General features: G+C 40.1%; 1 protein-coding gene and 1 long non-coding RNA gene across 2 annotated transcripts in view; one reads left to right on the top strand and one right to left on the bottom strand.

Moving 5' to 3' along the window:
- The window catches only part of UBL3 (ubiquitin like 3), a 77,433-nt gene that overhangs the window by 14,406 nt on the left and 43,096 nt on the right, over positions 1 to 19,931 (bottom strand). The gene's annotated exons all lie outside the window — the stretch shown is intronic.
- Positions 1,729 to 14,533, top strand: LOC122406063 (uncharacterized). Its single transcript, XR_006259889.1, has 3 exons — positions 1,729 to 1,816; positions 13,313 to 13,810; positions 14,160 to 14,533. It is a non-coding gene; the product is annotated as an uncharacterized lncRNA (long non-coding RNA).

The following is a 19,931-nucleotide window of genomic DNA, read 5'->3' as shown; positions in this document are numbered from 1 at the left end:
TCGAGATTGAAAATAAGTTAGAGACCGAATTAGAAGTTGCATCGATTGAGAGAGCTTATGAAATTGTGCAACTGAGTATCGGAGTACATCAAAAAGGATGAACCAGCTTCGGTGCGGCATCAAAGTAACTTTATGAATCGAGGCAGTTTGCCCAAAGTACACACCGATCGCTTGAAGCATAATTTATGTGGGCTCAGTGCACGTTTGTCAATTAGGCTTGAGGGGGTGAGATTGTAATATGCGTCTAAGCACCGACGATAATTTAGCGATCGTATGAAAGCGATGGCCACCGATAACATTATCGCAGAATTCTGCTTTTAATGCTCCACTGCTAATATTATTTGATATTCTATATAAAATTATCACGATTCGTATACGATGTGTATGGATTTATAAAAAATCCAAATTCTGGGACAGCAAGGGTATGGATAAAACAGACGAATCGCGAAGGGTTTATTGCGGTCAATTATATTCGTTTTGTCGTTCTGTCAAGTTCAGCAATTTTGGCCATTTGAGATTGGTAAATAGAGGAATCGAAAGTGAATAATAAAATATAGAAAAGCTAATATTTTCAGTATAATTATTATGATTTTCGCAATTGCATCAGTTTTTCAAATTTCTCTATGCGTAGATCTTTCGAATTATTACATTATCTTTCGTTTCTTGAAATTTTACGATGAGCAGAAAAACTCGAAGTATTTGTCTTCCACACACGAGATTTCGAATACTCATTGCCGACAAAGACTTTCTCCACACATTTCCGGATCTCATGTTGAATAGCCAATTGATTCACACATTATATTAACGTGCATTCACGTAATATTGTTTATTCATTATCACTCATTGTTTTGTGAAGACTTTACTTTTACTGAATCACGTTTTCGTCGACGCTTTCAATTGAATTATGTACACGCGAACATTCGTCTGCGATTACTCACAAATACTCGTGGTTATGCTTCGTGCGATCGCGCTGCCTTCACCGTATCATTATATTTCACTCGTCGACAGACTGAAGAGAGGCAAATTCTATTTGCATTCGTTTTTATATTGAATGTAAACAAAGATAGGATCCATTTCAATATTAAATTAATGCAATTGTAATACGCTGATAGTTTGTGAATTTATTGTACAAAATTTTCCAACTAGATTGCTTCCAATGAATAAAAAATCAACTGAATTGTATATACGAATAGTTGAAAGCGATGAAAAAATACGGTGAGCTTGGGGTTCATTAGCCCACCCGATTACACTCTCTTGATATTCACTATTAAGTGGAAATGTGGAACAATCATTCAACAACTTTTCTCCATAATGGACTCATTTACATGAAAAAGCATTGATTTGGTGCAACCTTCAATGGCACTTTGATAATAAAATACAATTTTAAACGAATCCAAAATGGGTACGAAATATGTAGAATTGACACGTAAACGGAGTGCCAAGCGCCACCAACATTTTCTGGTCGCGCATGTACCCACGTATTGTAAATGTATCAGTGAAAAACTTCCGTGAGAGAATAGAATAATGTGAGTACTTGTACGAAGTGGAGATTTATGCAAAGGGACGTACGCTATCGTGCAACAACACGAAGAAAGCTACAATCCGTTCAGTCTTTGCTTGCACTTGGGTTTCCCGCTCATTGTATCGCCCCCTTCCTCCGCTCTCGCTCCCTGTCTCGCTTTATTCACAACACATCACAATGGCTCAATCAATTTGCTACGTAGATCGTAACAATCACCAAGATCGCGAGGCCGTTCCAATTATTTCTATAGTCAAATCGAGCGTACCTTTCGTAAACCTCGGCGACGTTTTCAAGGTGGGTAAAAACACGTTCTCGTTGATACAGCTATGGAAATACCGTACTCGCTTCCCAGATGAATATCTGGTTTCGAGGTTCACCTCGTTCGAATACAATGAAATAACTTTTTGCATCTATTATCTAGTTTGTTACACGGAGAGAAAAAAATAGTAAGAATTACTATGCTGCCATGGAATTGGGCTTCTATATCGCCTGTTTTGAAGGTTTTTACCAAAAATATTGTAATTTCTAAGTAAATACTGAATGAAAATTTTTAAATTGCGTATTTTGCTGTGACAAAGGTTTAAACTGTGCTATTTTTTCCTAACGTAGTTCACCAATTAAAGGTTGTAAAATTTATGTTGACTCGATGACGAACCGGCAAGTAGAATTATTATGCCATTTTGCTATACTTAGTACTGTTTTCACAATTTAAATTTACAGTTGGACTCCAACGTTGGAAACTTCAACGTCGTTTCTATGGCGCCATAGTAGTTTTTAGTGAAATTTTCTCTCCGTGTAGCGGCTTGAGTTTGGACGATAAAAAATGGTGAAGTTTTCGTTGATTCCAAGCGTGCAGAATAACGCAAAATTATGTTCTTTCAATAAAATATTGTTTTTCACCAATAATTCAATGGAATCGTGATGTTGGAAGTTTTTGCATCTCTCATTTAATCACTGATGATTCCATGTTATACACACCATTCGTGATGCATACTTTTCTGGTGCAAAAGACACGAGTTTATTATCAAAAGTAAATTATTCACAATTTGATAGCGTTAAGCATGGGCTTCTCTATACTTTTCTAAAGAATTCGAGAACAATCGCCGGGAACTAAATTATTTGAACGTTTATTCTTATACGAAACCCCAAACTGAAAATACGGAACTCAGTTTTTCTCTCACGATTGCGGACGTTTCTTCCACCGAAGAAACTGTGTTTGGTGAGTTTTCACTTCATTAGTGGAAATAATGGGGCCGCTCGAAAACTTTACCCGAACGATTTGATTGGAACCTTAACAAAGAGAAAGTTCACACCAAAATTAACGATGAACCAATTTCATCAGTTTATATCGAATAACAAGCAATTTTCGTTATGGTCAAAAGTAATTCCGAAGTGTGTTAGATTTTTCTGTGAGAAATACAGAAAATGTTAAAAATGAGAGTTCAGAATATAAAAAAAATACCAATTTGTTTTTAAGAAAAATCTGAAACATTACAGGAGAGAACACGAGGAAAACTGCACGAAAACGTTAAAAAAACTATAAAGTTTTGATCACCTTGAGCAAAAAGTTAAAAAAAACTTAACAACTTGGTCAAATTTTTAGTTGAGCAGAAAATGTGAAAAAATGACATTCGACTTAGGGTGCAGGTAAATTGAAATAGGCCTATTCCGAATTAACTTCACTTCATATTAATTGGAAAATCATCCAAGTATCTTTCATTGAAATATTCGTCATATTTTTTCGAGGGGAAATGATCCTGGGAGGTACAAATATTTCTACTGGACTCATACAGAAGACAACAGTTATCAGCGTTCCTTTTTCGGTTAATCTCATAGCTCCAATTTGTTTTTTTTCCTTTACGATCTTTAAGATTCCTTTATGGAATCTTACCCTGAACAACGAAGAACCCACTTTCATTTACATTGAATATAGACTCAGCCGAAAAGTGATTTTCGGATAAAATTTTCTCAAGTCATCATAAAATTTGTCATTTTTTTTTTGGCAAAACCATTGGCTCTCGCTTGTGAGATTTCTATCGGCTGTATTATAAACAAGATTCGTTTGTTGCGTTTCAAAATCCTTTCAACCAATATCTGCCAGTGAATCAAATTATGAAAGAATTTTCACCGTTTTTTTTTTCACGACTAACTGGTACCAATTTTTGGAGATTCGTTCGGGTTAAACCGTAAAATGTACTCTCCATCGCCAGAGCGTATTCTACAAGCTTGCTCTCAATGTTTTTGTTAAATATGAGCTTTCGACCGATCACTTTATTCGTGAGCTCTGCAATAAAAGGACCTTAATTCCTCATTCGTTAATGGAAACGACGTCGACCTTGGTATACGCTAATAATCTTAACCGCTTTTAAATAATCCATTTTTTTTGCGGATAGCATCGATTGGAACAAACATATTTGTGGTAGTTCATTTCGAAACGAAATCGAAATAATGCATGTAATTTGGAATATTTCAAATTGTATTCATCATCCGTATTCCAAAAAAGCGTCACATAGCGTCCTAACCTTAATTATAAATAAGCACCTTTTATTTTGAACTGACTAATAAATTAACGCGAAACCATTAAGGATATTTAGTGCAGGCTTACAATGTTGCCACGCTGAACCATGCTAAAAACATAAAAAATTTCAAACTGATCAGAATTTTATAAAATTTGGTGAACATATTCTTTAGTGCCATATTTGACAATACAGATTTTTTAAGGTATTAGTGGATGGCCCAGCCGATAAATTGTACCTGATCGGAATTTCCGTACTTCGTGATGCAATAAAAATCTGAAAAAATTCAGCAACATTTGGAAAGTTATGAACTACAATTATCAATAATAATATTGCCCAAAAGTTATTAATAAATTGTTTAAATGAATAATTTTTTAACAATTTTACAGCAAACCTTTGTTTTTTTTTACAAATCGAATATGCGCATTTTTCTGAATGCTCATGATTTTTTCAGAATTTTCGTGAATTTTTGAAATTCCCTTTTTAAAATTTTTTAAGTGGCTCCATTTGTACATTTTTGATCCAGTAACCTTGAGACTTTTCAAAACTGATGGTAAATATGTCTTCTTTTTTAAAATTTTTTTTCAAAATTTTTTCAAGAAATTTCAAAAACCCACGAAAATTCTGAAAAAATTCATGAGAATTCGGAAAAATACACACATTTGATTCGTAAAAAAAAATAATAGGCCACCGCAAAATTATTGAATAATTAATTATTTAAACAATTTTTTATCAACTTTTGGGCAATATTATTATTGATAATTGTTTTTCATAGCTTTCCAAATGTTGCTGAATTTTTTCAGATTTTTATTGCATCACGAAGCACGGAAATTCCGATCAGATATAATTTTTGGTCGAGCTACCCATCCAGCAGTTATACCTTAAGATTTTTCTTCTGTACAGTTATCGAGTAATTGATCACTAAAGTTCACGGGTATAAGCATAGCATTTTCTATATATAAGTATACATTCCGGGCATAAGAAATCTGCTTTAATGCGTAATTACTCGATAACTAAGCAGAAGAAAATTTTGAAAAAAATTGTTTTCGCACTTGATTATCACCAAATTTGATAAATTTCTAATTATTTAGACTTTTGTACCATACATCGTTAAGTGATAACACTATTGGATATTCTAGAACTTGATAGTATTCTTACCGAATAAAAATGATGTACATAAACGATATTTACTTCTACCCGTCACGATGTAAATAACAACAAAGCGAAATGTTGAAAAATTTCGTTAAAATCATAACTCAGACACGAATTAACTAATAATAATGTGTATCGTAAAACACCTGAAGTTTATGCTAATATTCGAACGTTTATAACATACGATAATTGATGAGAAACGTCTTAACTCGCTAACGAAAAGTGTCTTTATTTCGATCGCTCTTATAGAGTTTCCGAACTTGCTCGGTTTTCGTGACCGAAGAATAAACATATTTCGAGTGAAAAATGTCTTTATTGCGTTCCGAAGATGTAAACCGCCTGCTTCATACTATTTTTTACGAGTATCCGGGTTTTTCGATCTGCACATACAGCTCGGACAAATACACATGTGCGTATATTCCGTATCGCCGAGTGTGTGGCACGCGGAATATAAATCGTTGATTTATATTCCGCACGCTAATGTATTCTACGAAAATAAATTGTCTCGCCCGAGGAAAATACTCCGCTTTCGGTAGCTCACATGTTCACATGTGCGCGACTCTCTATCGAACAAAAATTCCCTGGGAATATCATAACGCTGAAGTTTGAAAAACTCCCCAATTATTCCAGTAAGTCTCTAATTCTGTTACCTGTCTAATTTGCAATTCGTACTTTTTCAGTCTCCACGAATGACTCGAGAAATAAAAAATTGGTGAATTACAAATGTTACTTTCATTAATTTCGTTGGACTCCAACATTGCTAACTTCAGCGTTGTGGGAATATCAACATCCTATTCGCGTTTGCGATCTCTCGTACGACAGGAAGTAATAAATAACGATTAGCATATTTTCTCTTATCAACCGTCGGCGTACCGACCTTGCCAGTACCATATTTTATTGCCCGAATCCGTGAAGCTGATTCCCTCTCTCTCTTTCGGTTCTCAAATCCACGAAAAATGGCTATTCATAAGCGAAATTTCGTTTTTTTAACATTTTCCAATAATTCTTATTCACAAAAACGTTCTGCTTAAGGTAACTCCTGTACTGCATGCTAGTCAAATGTGTGCTAAATTTTCAAAACGCTTTTAGACCAAGTTCAACGTACCGATTAAACCTATTGTTAGTAGATATGTATTCAACCATATTTTATTAACGTGAAAAAATATTGAAAATGATAGTTTTGCAAAACTATCAACCGATAGATATAAATTTCCATGATGACACATTTTCACCGGTATTTTTCAAAGAATCGTCTGTATTTTTTAACCGATTTTATTGCACCAAGTCTCATTTTGTTCCTCAACCGATCCTCTACGAATTCACCGCATAGATTTTCCTTTAAATTCATTCCTTCAGAAATTATGAATGAAAAAGTTTTTTCACTTAATGAACAATTAGCTGCAACAGTGAAACGATCAAGTTACAAAAAACAACTGGTGGATTCATAGAGAACCAGTTGACGAACAAAATGAGACTTGCAATAAAATCGATGAAAAAACGCAGATAATTCTTTAAAAAATACCAGCGAAAATGTGTCAGCATAGAAATTTACATTTATCAGTTGATGGTTTTGTAAAACTAGCGTTTTTAATATTTTTACATCTTAATAAGATATGCTGTAATACAAATCCACTAACAATACATTTAATCGGTACGTTAAACTTGGTTTAAAAGCGTTTTGAAAATTTAGCACTCATTTGACTAGCATGCAGTGCTGTAGTTACCTTAAGTTTGATGCAATCCATTCATCTCCGGTATAACCATTCGGTCAAATTTGTCCAGTTTCAAAAGAGCATGAAACATTTTCTTTACGAGTTTATCGTCTGAAAAATCTCCATTAACGTGAATTTACGAAAATCCTTCATCACTGATGTCATCGGGACATTCGCACTAAATAACAACTGAAATATCTGTTTTTATTCACTAATTCTCTAAACGTTTCTTTACATATCGGATATAATGTCACGCAGCCTTTAAATATTGAGATTCGTGAAAAAATTTCGGCTACCATCACGAGATAAACAGTCCTAAATTCAGGACTTTAGAGATCGTAATGTCATTGGGTTTCCGTAACGCGGTGAACTTCAGCATTGCATTTGTTCGCGTTCAACCTGGTCATATGAGACCGAAGAGTACTTTCTGTTTTTCGCCAAGTTCTTTAAACATATATCACGGTGAATGTCTCATATGCTATTGTAAGATACGTGCACGCGTATATCTATATAAAATGACCCCATTAGTTGCGGTTAGTCATGATATCTTTGTCTCATCGGTTTCAAAGCATTCAAACAAAAGCCAGCGCACAGGAAGAAACATATCCGACATCTATATCGCAGTGTATTATTTAGTGCGATACAGTTTGCGGTATCCGTCTCTTTTTCGCCTTTTAAGAAAAAAGAAAGAAACGAGCACTCATAAACGCCGAAGGCGAAGTTGGGGGCTGGGATATGTACGGGATATCAAATTTCTTTGTCCTCGTGTGTCCAATGACGCCACATTATTGCGCGTTCATGGATATTGTTTTCAGATTTCCATTTCCATTTCCTTCGAAGGAAATGGTGTGTCGTTGATGAGCGAAAGAATGACCGTGGGGGAAAAACGTTGTCGTCAAAATGATCGAAATACCGAGGAGGGTTGAAATTTCAATCGCAGGAACGCGATCCCTTTTTTTCAATGTAAAACAGGATCGATTCGGGTTAACTTCGGAACGACGTATTTTACGTAATTTGAATCGAGGCATGTTCAGAATCAATGGGAGTCCATTATAGCATTTACGATTCCGAGTGCTGAATTACTCAACTATGTGCACTCAGTCGAGCAAAAGTGCACGTCGGAGTATAAAATAAACATTTGAATGGGTGCACATGACTAAGGTAGAATAAAAATATGGCGACGTCGTTGGCACACGTTAGGAAAGTTGGACCTGTGGAAAAAGGGGGTGAAGGTGGGCGAGGGATGAGGGCAACCCCGCAGGTGGCCAGGGATCGCACCGTGCTAACCAGGTCAATGGGTCATTCTCGCCGCGCTCGAACCTTTTATTCGCAAGTATCGCGCGCAACGCGTTCTCACCCCTCGTCGTCGTCGTCGTCACAGTCGACGTCCCCGGCCTTCGTTGCACGTCTTGCTGGGGCTTGATTTTTCAAGATCGCGACACGCACGGGCAAGAAAAGCCTCACGATCTTCCAAGCGATTACGTGAAAAGTGCGCAATAATACGACCAGAATTCTAACTATTTTCATCGACGATTTTAGCGCAGTTCAACGTCGTAGAAACTATGAAAAATGCACGACATTTAATTCGCTGCTGGTAACAACGAAAATAGGTCAAAGCTTTTGTGCCATCGCGAACATTTGTATTTTCTTCTCCCAAATGGATAAATATTCGAACCCGAAGAAACTGATGAAACAGGGGTTCCCCGAGCCCTGCGAATGGGAACTTTTATACCACGGTAATCGAATGGTTAATTCTGAGGTATCGAAACCCGGAAGTGTATGGCACAAAGACACGCCTCTGGCAGCCTTGGCTCATGGAGCTGTGCGAGTTCGATGAAAAAAAACTACGGCCGCGCTCTATTACGCAGTGTGGTCAACAAAACGTCGAGAGCAGGACAAAGAAAAAACATCATCGAAGGGTTTTTGTGAGCGGCGATCAATAGTCATTTTCAATATTGCTCATTAATGCTAAAACCTCACGTTTGATTAAACCGACTAATGGTTTACGGAAAAAGCATCATTTTTTCGAGCTGTTTTTTCATTCCCATTTAACAGTTGGTGCATTATGAAAAAACTACTTCGATCCGCCAACTTTGGAGGACGACTGTTAAACGTGTGGATGCCGATGAAAAAATGACTCGACCCAGAGAAGTATGACGCAGTTTGAGAATACACGCGGTTTCACCATTTTTAACAAATAAAATGTCGAGACAAAGAATCGACCGTTTCATTAGATTTTTAGGGTCGTCCCCGAAACTCTCCAATATTCTGTGCTGTTTCTCATTGAATGATTCGACGAAAAAGCACATGATCGATGACGTTATGAAAAGGAGACGTTATTGGACGGCAGCACGAGTGCGTTGGAATAACGTGTTTCTCGTTTGCATCGGTGATTTATATCGTTTTAATATCGCACTGTTTATCCTGCTAATCCGAATCACGGAGTTCTCCAAAGTCGACTCGTCACCTCGTGACCCAATAACACGGAGTTCTCCAAATTCTATAGACACCAATGTCAATGCTAGTAGTGAAATTGACGTTCTAGTCCTAAAATCGGTACGTTCATCGTGATAAACGAACCGATATCTACGAGCTCATCACGAACTAGTCCTGGCTAAGCCACTTTATCTCAACCCAATATAAAACCCGAGCGAATGAGTTGAATGAACTCAAATACGCTATAGAAAGTGTCCGTTCGATTGGATCATAATAAAATATCTAATTCGTCCTGATATCCACCGGGTTTCGCCGAGAGTCCATGCATAAAATAGATTATGGATACTCGGATGGTAGAGTTTGATGGCGTCTCCACGACGCCGCATCACTGTCTCCTTATATATTTTCCAAGATGGGTCAACGAGATACGCGGAATTATTCAAGAAACGAGAAGAGGTGAAAAAGGTGACTGCGAGAGGGACGGGGGTGAAAAAAGAACGAGAGAGGGAGAAGGAGTGAGCGAAGTGCGACCATCGGGGAATGCCTCTTCTGAGAGATAACGACCACTGCAGTGTTGTGCATACTCCTCAGCTATGTATATAGATTATTATGCTGAGAGTAGACGTCACAAACGTCATATACGTATGAATTAAAAGCATATAAAGGTGGGACTTGTGAATGCATAGAACGTCGCACGATAGATCAACTCTGGATGCAACGTTTCCCTTTACATCAGGGGCCATTTTTCAACGAGGAGTTTCACTAATTTGGGAATGCACGCCTCCTGAAGAATTCTCAAATTATCATGAATTTCAAATGTTTCCTGGCACAGTCATTTGGGTCGGCGAACAAAAGCGGTTGTTTTCAACGAGAGGGTCAATAATAACGTTTGTGTGTAAAGCACTCGAGTAACACGAAAATTCTCAAATTTTCGTACTCCTCAAATGGTTTCCGGCCCACTTGATTTGCCCGCTTGATTTTCACGATGATAAAAAGAGCAGCTCGGAGTTACACGGCCGCATTCGGTGCTGAACCGGTGGCCCGATTCCCTCGAATGACCCAAAATCCAGATATTCAGGGTAGGCATCTTCACAAAGCTTCTTTTTTTGGCACTAGATGCAACTTACTACGGAACAGTCTTTGTGGGAAGGTTTGTAGGTATGCTCACTGAAGATTGGACTCTGTTACAGGGATTTTCACGAGCGGTTGAAGCGCGATAGTTCAAAGCGAGAAGCCCCTCTCATCCGTGCAAAAACTGGTGGCCGGTTGCGTATTCGCGGGCATGCTTGGCCGATTCGTCTTTCCGGCTCTCCCTCCCTCTTGCTCATTTGTTTTCTTCCTTTCTTTCGCAATGTTTGCGAGCGCGAGATTCTCGCTCACGGTCGTTCAAGTATAGGAGAAAAGGCAAGACAAGTGTACAGAGGAGTACACCGGCTATGTATTTAACAGGAAATGAAGAAAGTGGTTCAAGATTCTCTTCGGATATGCTTCTCCATTTTATTTTCCACTCTGCCACCCTTTTTTACAGTCGTAACGTTCGCGCGGCTTTCTGGCGGGTAACCGTTAGGGCAAGGCCTTTCATCATCACCGAAGTTGAGCATACTTGTACGTTCATGAACGTTACGGATGCGGCGAGAGCTCAACAGATAATACATATGAGCAAACGTGCCGCGGAGTATATACATTTGCTTTGAGTCACACAGTACCATTCACCAGCTTCATGACTTTACGACACCCCACCTAACCTACGAAGCTTTCGTTCCCGTGTGACCTGAGCCAGTTTGGCTCTTCGTCTCTCGCTCTGTTTATCCGAGAAGAATCTTAACGTTCGGAGTGAAAGGGGTCAGTTGACCAGAAGGACGGTGGTTCGATACTCAAAGTGAGATCCGAGCAGGAATTGTGGATGAAAGAGCATCACCGAAACAGGGAGATTCTCGCGGGAATGGCCTGGCATATTGGTCGACTTGACGTTTAAATTTACAACTGCCAAATAAAAGAGTTTGCAAGGCTTGGTTTTTTACCACCTGCCAAGACGCTAATCGGAGTTGGAGAAGTGCTCAGGCGTCATGGGAAATTAAGGAAAAACATTTGTAAGACAATGAGAATCCTTTCACCGGGGGCGGTACTAAATGAACGAGACGAGCTACAGTCATTCAACAATCACTTGAGAGTTTATAATTCTTAATCAAGTATCTCTCAAATTTTTATACGAAGCGGCATCCCGCAATCACCATTCGGATAATCACGATGTGGGAAAAAGAAAGTCCTGAAATAAGTGAATGCTCGTTTTATATATAGAGGATAGGATAAGAGGAGACCGTTTAATTGTGCTGCTAAAGAAGGAATATCAAGACTCGACAGAGATCTCTGTTGCGACGCCGTACATGTATATTTTATACGGCGGCGCGTCCGGCATAATCGGTCGGTCTCTCGTATACCTCGCGGTCCAAAACGAAGAATCAAGGGAGTCTCACTGTCTTCGAGAGCCGGCATCACGCATTCACCAAGAGTCGGAAACACGAGGCTCGCCAAAGTTAACTTGATTTTTTCTCTGGCAATATCCACACACGTACACACACGCACACAAACATCCAAGCACACCCTGACAAATATTTGTATACATATACAGAAGGTGCTGCATGTATTTCGCTCTCGCGTGAGCCTTGGAAGCGAACGCTAACCCTGCTGCTGCGCGCGTCTCGGACTCGCCGAAGCCATTGTATCTCTCATTTCATTCTTTATATACCATTTTATTTTTTGTTTTCCTCTTTCTCTCTCTCTCTCTCTCTCTCTCTCTCTCTCTCTCTCTCTCTCTCTGCCGTCTCTCTAACGTTTCATTTTTTCATTTTTTTAGACCAGCCAAGAAGTTCCATTGCCGGTACTCACTCTCTATCTCTTTTCCACGGTCCATCCTATACGTTATGCAGGCGATTCATGGAGCTCGTTTCATTTTCTCTGACTCTCTCCTCCGCGGCAAAGGGTTTATACTCGCTCAGACCTGACCTCGTGTTTCTAGCCTCCTTTCTATATATATTTGTACATAGATATACATACAAATGTGTCTGTGGATATATCTTTTCCTCCACGGCTTTTTGCTCTCTATTACTCTCTACCCGATCTTTCCTTCGTTATTTTTTTCTCTTCTCGGCTCTCACACCGTCTGGTTTTCTGCATTCTTCTCTACCTGTTCTCTGTCACTGTCTCTTTGCGAATCTCTTCTCTTCAATTCGTTCGACTCTGTACTTATTTCCAACTCTTTATTTTAGCGCAGTTCCGACCGAATGGGTAAAAAATAAACAGATTGAAACGAACTCAATTAATTGAAATTCATACAAACTCGTGTTCGAAATTAAGGAGTTTCGGTACAGGCGATACAATGTTGCCATGCTAATCCATGCTAAAAAAATTAAAAAATTCAAAAAGTTCAGAATTTTATAAAATTTGGTGAACATATTCTTTAGTGCCAAAATTGACGACACAAATTTTTTAAGATTTTTCTTCTACACAGTTATCGAGTAATTGATCACTAAAGTTTACGTGTATAAGCATAGCGTTTCCATATATATATAGGTATACATTCCGGGCATGAGAAATCTGCTTTAATGCGTAATTACTCGATAACTAAGTAGAAGAAAATTTTGAAAAAATTTGAGTTTTCGCACTTGATGTTGAAGAACATTATCACCAAATTTCATCAATTTCTTAACATTTAGACTTTTGTACCGAAACTCCTTAATTGGAGATGATTAGAAAGCTTTTTTATTTCTGAATTTACGCAACGAATACATCGACTTCGAATTCTTTGGAGTTATTACGAATATATCTGGAAATTTGGAATAAATGATGTATTCGTGTGCTGGGAAGAAAACGTTGATTGTTGATTGTCGATTGTTGAGCAGTTCAAAAATCTCTGCAGTCTCTAATGTGCTGACTAGGACTATGAACTAGCATATCATTGTGTTTTTAATTTGTAGCGCTTCAATCACGACGGACTTGTGCTGAAATAACAGCCAGCAGTTTCGATACAGGAAAAAGCCATAAAATACGGAAGCGGCGGATCCTTTGATGGAAAAAAAGACAACTGTAGCCAATCATGTGAGGAACCTTGATCCCATCAGGAGGTTTAACTTCGCCTTCTTCTCACCTTAAAAGATCATACAAAATAGCGTCCGTCGACAAAAAAGCAAGGAAATAAATGCACGAAAAGCCGAATAAGATTCTCGGAGTTTTTCGTCCACAAAAGATAGGATGACACAACCGTGAAACGGCCGAGATGGAAAAACGCGTCGAAGAATACTGCCCGCATAGGTTGTTCCATTGTCCGCCCTTTGCCAGTTAAATGATGAACGTTCACCATGCAAAGAAATTCGTCCGAGCTATTGTCGAAGAAACTTTTCCGTCGTAAATCAGCGGAGGCTTTTTCGTAGCGTTTCGAACGCTTTTACGCGCGAGACTCACCTGGTCGCAATCAGGTAAATCTCCGAAGGGTAAAATAAATAAAAATGGGACTCCGAAGATGGTTCTTGGTCGTATTGATGTTTCTGCCGTCGGAATTCAGTCGGCTTTGTCAATTATTTTGCAATTCTATAACTTTACAACTGTCATTTTTTGGCGCAGGATGTCCATTTAAATTTATACATTTCACCACCGATCTGAGCAAAAAATTTCATTCTCAACTATCAATCGGAGCTCGTGTAAAAACATTTATTGTTTATCGAAAACGTGTACCTGCTTGCTGGGGATTGCGTGTCTCCTGAAATAATAAACGATCAAAAAATGATACATTGTATGGGAATAACAGTTGCAATATGTGCATTGTAGATGGAGATATATTTTGCGCTCGGTTCATTAACCGATTCAACGCCTCAGCGTGGAATTCCCTGGACGATGACGCAACACATAAAACTCGTGGTCTCCCGTACAGCCCAGAGACGAGTGCTGATTAACGCAATGTAATTTTCGGTCTGGTAATTACTCCAATTACCAGCTGACCTTAAGGTTAAACGGCTATACTTGACCATCATCCGGGCCTGTTGGCACGCCGAGTTCTCTCGGTCTTCGATGTTTTACTCTCTTTTAACAGACCACGTCACTAAATCTGATGGATTCGACTTCGAGAAATTGGAATAAGTAATATGACATTATGGAATTGTGGCTCTGTATACCCTTCGTCTACTTTGAAGTTTTAGCTTCAAGCCTAGAAACTTGTTTTTTATTTTTTCAAATTACATCGAAATAAAATTTTTTTTTGGAAAAGAATAAGCTTGTTGCCGAGTTATTTATAGTAAACAATCGCAGTCGTTCCAGATTCCGTCTTCGAGACTGCAGCGTCGTCGTTTTATAGGTCAATTACGTGGATAAAAGCTTCGGCGAAATACGAAAATATCTGCGACAGCCTGTTTCGCGGGTGTTTGGGTAATCCGATTATTTGTAAGGTGGATTAATCGAATGTAATCGCACGTATGTATATGTATGTATATGTAGATATGAAAGGAAGAAAGGGGTGAAGGACGGAAAGAGATTGAGGCGCTGGTAACGTCTCGACGAAGCCGTTGCAACGCCAGCAAAGTGTATTTAATTATTTAATTGGATTGACCGATATTCGTAGGGTGCTGCTAGCAAGGAAAGGATTCTCGCGTGATATCGCAGTAAAGCTAATGATAGAAATTGCTGGATTTTAAGTGTAGTACGATACGATGATGAATCCAGGTCGCGACGATGCTGCGGTTATTGCACAATTCTTTCGGAGGCTGAAAAGGATTAAAGCGCCATATTTCGTATGGCGAAATATACAAACTGAGTTTATTCCTGACCAAATCGGCTGTCGGTGCTGTCGATAACTAACGAAGAACTTTGACGATTTTTGAGCTTTCGTATTAATAAATTGGAATAATACCGGGGCGATGTGCGTGATAATACACGAAAGTTGGTGTGTACGTGGTAGACGAAAGACGAACGTGCATAAACCGAGGAACGCAAACACGAGATAGCAGGGAGACAATGGAGTTGAGAAATAAAGTCGACCCGAAGCGCCTCGTCTCTTTGCCCGACGCTGAAGTGACGTGTATCGAGAGTTATAAAACTTCAAAGTAAAACAAAACGAGAGAGGAAAAAAGAAAATGTAAACGCAGTTTTTAAATCGAGGTCGCTGCTGCTTGCGACGAAAGAAGTGGCGAGGCAAGCTCGACGAAAGCGAGCGAGTTCCGGTACGTATTAAAACGAGAGTGACAAAAGTTTCTTGTGTTCGCTCGTACACACACGTTGAACGAATGTCTCATGTTCGGTAATCGTGTTCTCGTGATCAACGATGCATACACTGCGTGAACGCAGCACATTAGTTTATTGCATTTTTCAACGTTTCCGAACTCTTGCCTTACCTACTCGCATTTTTATCCTCAAAAGGATATCGATTCGTGATTTTCATCTTTCCGAGGAACCCTTTCTACCGGTAAATCCGCATTCACCGATATACGAGACTGTTAAACTCTCGTGTGTGTCGGGCAAACTCGTTGCGCGTGTATCCATATTATGATATACGATACGATGACATCCGAATCCAGCGAGCAAAAACGAATGTTCCACCCTCTGTATCGGATTCGATTCGGTAAGAATATCGACGCAGATATTAGAGCCTCATACAACAGGGGAAAGAGCCGCCGGATGGCTGTGCGGATGAGGAGAGAAATACACGAGGGGTAGCGTAAGAAAACGGTCAATATACGTTATAAATGAACACATATAATAATGGCACGTGACCAAACAGGAGGTTTGCAACCAACTACCGTTACGAACGTTCCATCCGATCGATCGAGTTTTAATCGAACTGTTCACGCGACTCGCTGCTCACATGACAGGACAATCGTGTATTGGAAGGGACGTAATTATTGTTACGCGCAACACGAGGCCACGTGCATCTCACTCGGTGTAATGCAATGAAGTGTAAAACGTCACAAACAAGAACTTTTACAAACGAAAATAGCTTCGCTTTTGAATACGATTTGTACGTGAAACGTATGTACAGCTGTGAAGAGTCCTGTGGAATCACTGTTCGAATCGATAGTCAGGGTGCCATTGCGTTAATACCGATATTCGCGAATGTGAAAGTAGTATAGCTGTAGAAATCGACTTTCTTAGAGTGGGTTGAGTACGTGACGTGGCTTCGTAGATGTAGCATCAGCAGGCCGTGCGTCATTGGCATCGAACGACCTTAATACCTGCGACCTATTGATGTGACCTGCTGCAAGTATGTCTCGTCTATATCCCCTGCTTTTTTAGTTATCACTTACGATTATAGATTGATGAATACAGCGGAAAGTATGAAAATTATAGGACAACTGTATGGAATCGAGTGTTAAAGAATACGAATAAATGAATAAGTTTGCTACAGGAAATCGTATCGTACAGCCTGAGTCTGCATTTTTTATGATGAATCTTGGGAACTTTTGCTAGCGATGCTTTCCTTCCGCCCATCGGATTTGCGACTAGTAGCGAGCGGATATGAAGAAAGATTTTGCGGATTAAACATTTTCGGATCCGGATGAAAAGTGACCGGAGACGTTCCCACGTCAGGCCAGCATCATCGTTCACGACTCGCGGACTTGAGATAAGCCTGTCACCAGTTCCTTTTCCTTTTCCCACGGCTCTAGCCTTGGTGTGAAATAATACAGTGGCTAAAGCCCTCCGACAAGACCTCAGCAAAACACGCCAGAAAGAGATAAGTCACGAATTGCTCTCAGCCACTTTTGTAGAAAAATTTCCACGCCGCCCAGGACTCATCGGAGCTTAGATTGGATGGAGAGAATTGGAGTTTCACCGTTGGAAGTTGCACTTTTTCAAACTTCATTGTCAGGATTTAAAAAATGGCGATAAACCCGTCGAGATAAACACTGCGAAGGATTACGCAAAGCTTCAGGAATCACCGGGGGATTTCATATTTTCTTTCTAATCTTCCTTTTTTTGGCCTATATTAAACAGCCAACATTTTTTCGAGGACTTGGAACAGTTCTCAGCATTTTTCGCTGATGCTTCCTAGTGCATTGTGGTAGCAAGCTACACAGGCGGCTGCCACAACACTTCTATTCGAGAAATTCCATGTGCGACACACATTTGTATGCAGCACCCTCATCGCCATAGTTACGCGTATAGTGGTAGTGGGTTCGCATGACTCATTGACGACGACAGAGCTAGAGTTACCGGCATCTCGTCGTCATTGGCCCCCATGCTTGTTGGTCGTTTCCTCAACCCAAGAACTCTCAGTGCAGCATTTTCTGACCGACTCAGGCATACACACACAGCGTCGGAACGTTTAGGTTGTTCTATCTTCGTCTCTCGAACGGAGGTCTTATTCCCCTGGGTGATTGCTTAGTGGAACGAAGCATCGAGTTCCCTAGGGAACAGCTGCTTCTGCTTACGTTTTTCTTCGTGCCGCAAGCACATGGAAGCTGGGCCGGTGTGTGGGAACAGAACAGACACATACGAGCGCGAGGGCTTCAACTGGGTCATAAAAAATGGTGGAGTTGGAGAAAGCCCGGGTGATAACGAGCCGTTTGCCTGAACGAAGAAAGAAGCGGGCGAGAGTGGCACTTAATACATTAAGAAAATGTAGTAAACCAAGTAGTAGAAAAATACATATGTAGACAAGCGTCAGAACACGAGACAGCAGGACAGTGCAGCGACGCATCGGCTGATGATATAAAAATGAAATTGTGGGAGCAAAACTGGAGAACAAAAAGCATCGGAGAAAAAGTGTCATGTGCCACGATCCTGGCGATGATGTGGAACAGTAAAGTGTGGTAGCAGAAGGTCGCTGCTATAGCAGTTATCATATAGGTGGATGCAGGGTGCAGAAAATAGAGAGAGAAAGATGGTGCGATTTTGAGACCCCCCCTGGCATGTACATATACGTATATATAATGCGAGGAAACTTCACTAGCTCACGGTTCGTGAGCATCGATCGATCGCAACATTCGCTCGTCCTCCGAGGTCGTCTCTTTCTCTCTCTCTCTGTCGCATACTGCTATACCTCTAGACCACCCGGCCGGAACGCGCCTGCTTGCCGCAACCCGTCTGGCTGCGTGCAGCAGCAACACCAACCAACCCAACCCGAACATCTCGTCCCTCAAGTTCTCACCATCTTCATATCTATGCAGTAATAATACATACTTTCGTATATTCAAACACATTTTCAACATGGGTTTTCTCATACATGCGCAGCAGTCGTGCTCTCCCTTGACCGCTCTCAACCATTTTAAATTTTCGTGTAAACAACAATTGGAGCTTGGGAACAAACGAATTGTATAGATTTTCATGGTCTGGCATCGTTACGTTGATTGCATAACTTCTGATGCACGGATTCACTCGCCCTCTACGTTTCCTGGCTCTCTATTGATTGAAATCACCAAGCAAATGAAAAATCATAGGGAAATACGGGAGCAAAGGATGCTCCATAACTTATTGATGCCAACGTATCGGACCCAACGTATAGTCTGACTTTGAATGACGAAGGAAAGAAACGACGATCTGTTCTGGAGAGTTTAGGAGGGCCAAGAGTACGATCCACTGTGTGCGCGGTTGTGCTGGATGTTACGCGTATCGGAGATGCATCTATTTCTTCGCACTTGGTTACTGGTAAACTCGTGAAAAACTTCTCTCTGAATTTTAACAGTAGCCAACAGATTGTTCCGTATACTCGACAGTCGAGCTCGGCTCTTTGTTCGACTGGGTAAAACATAGCTTCGATCGCTGACAAAACTCGGAGCGTGCCTCTTCCTTCGCCAAATATCTTGGTGCACATAGTTTCACTTAACTGAAGCTTTTGCTCGTTGCAACTGTCCAGCTTCCAGTATACCAAGAAAATTTAGCTTACGTCAGCACACGGATTAGCAAATATTCGTGTTCCGCCGTTTCTTAGACATACCCCTCTTCTTAGTTGCTTAGCTGGTGCTTTCGCAGTAATCGAAACAATGGGAGGGATACAATGAGTACGGGATAGTGTTGGTTCAAGGTAATTGAAGTTTAATTACGGTTTGTTATACATTCGACAAGTTTCAATCTCTTGAGAAACGAAGTCTACTTGAATCCCCTAGATTATCAACAATGTTGGAAGAATATTCGTTTCTTCTCCGCTAGATCCATTTATCCACCACGATCTCATCCCTCCTGGTCTCTATTACTTTCCAGTTCCATCACGTTGAAAGGCCTTTTCTTGAGTAATCCGCGCTCACGGAAACGGGTGAATGCCGAGCTGACACAAGTAGAGAGACTTGTCGTGTTCCAGAATTTGTTTCGTCTTCTTCCACGCGATGATTCAAATTGCTACCTTTTCTTCCGTCCAGGTTTGTCGCTGGTTTAGGTCATCTTTGTTGTGCTTCTCTCTCATTCCCCGATTTTAGTACCTTTCTCTTCATCTCCGTGGTCATTGTCTGCGTACCAGAATCTTTATTGCTCTCTTCACAATGGAAAAGAGCTAAACTAAAATCTCCCCGCTGATGAGCGAGCACTTCATCGAAATCCCACAATCTCTTCAGTTCTTCAGAGCATCTTCCAAGATTTGCTCGATCGTTAACGTTACGTCGTTCATGTAACGATGAATAC

This window comes from Venturia canescens, chromosome 2 (genome assembly GCF_019457755.1).
Source record: "Venturia canescens isolate UGA chromosome 2, ASM1945775v1, whole genome shotgun sequence".
Lineage (NCBI taxonomy): Eukaryota > Metazoa > Arthropoda > Insecta > Hymenoptera > Ichneumonidae > Venturia > Venturia canescens.
This window is presented reverse-complemented; position numbering and strand designations above follow the sequence as displayed.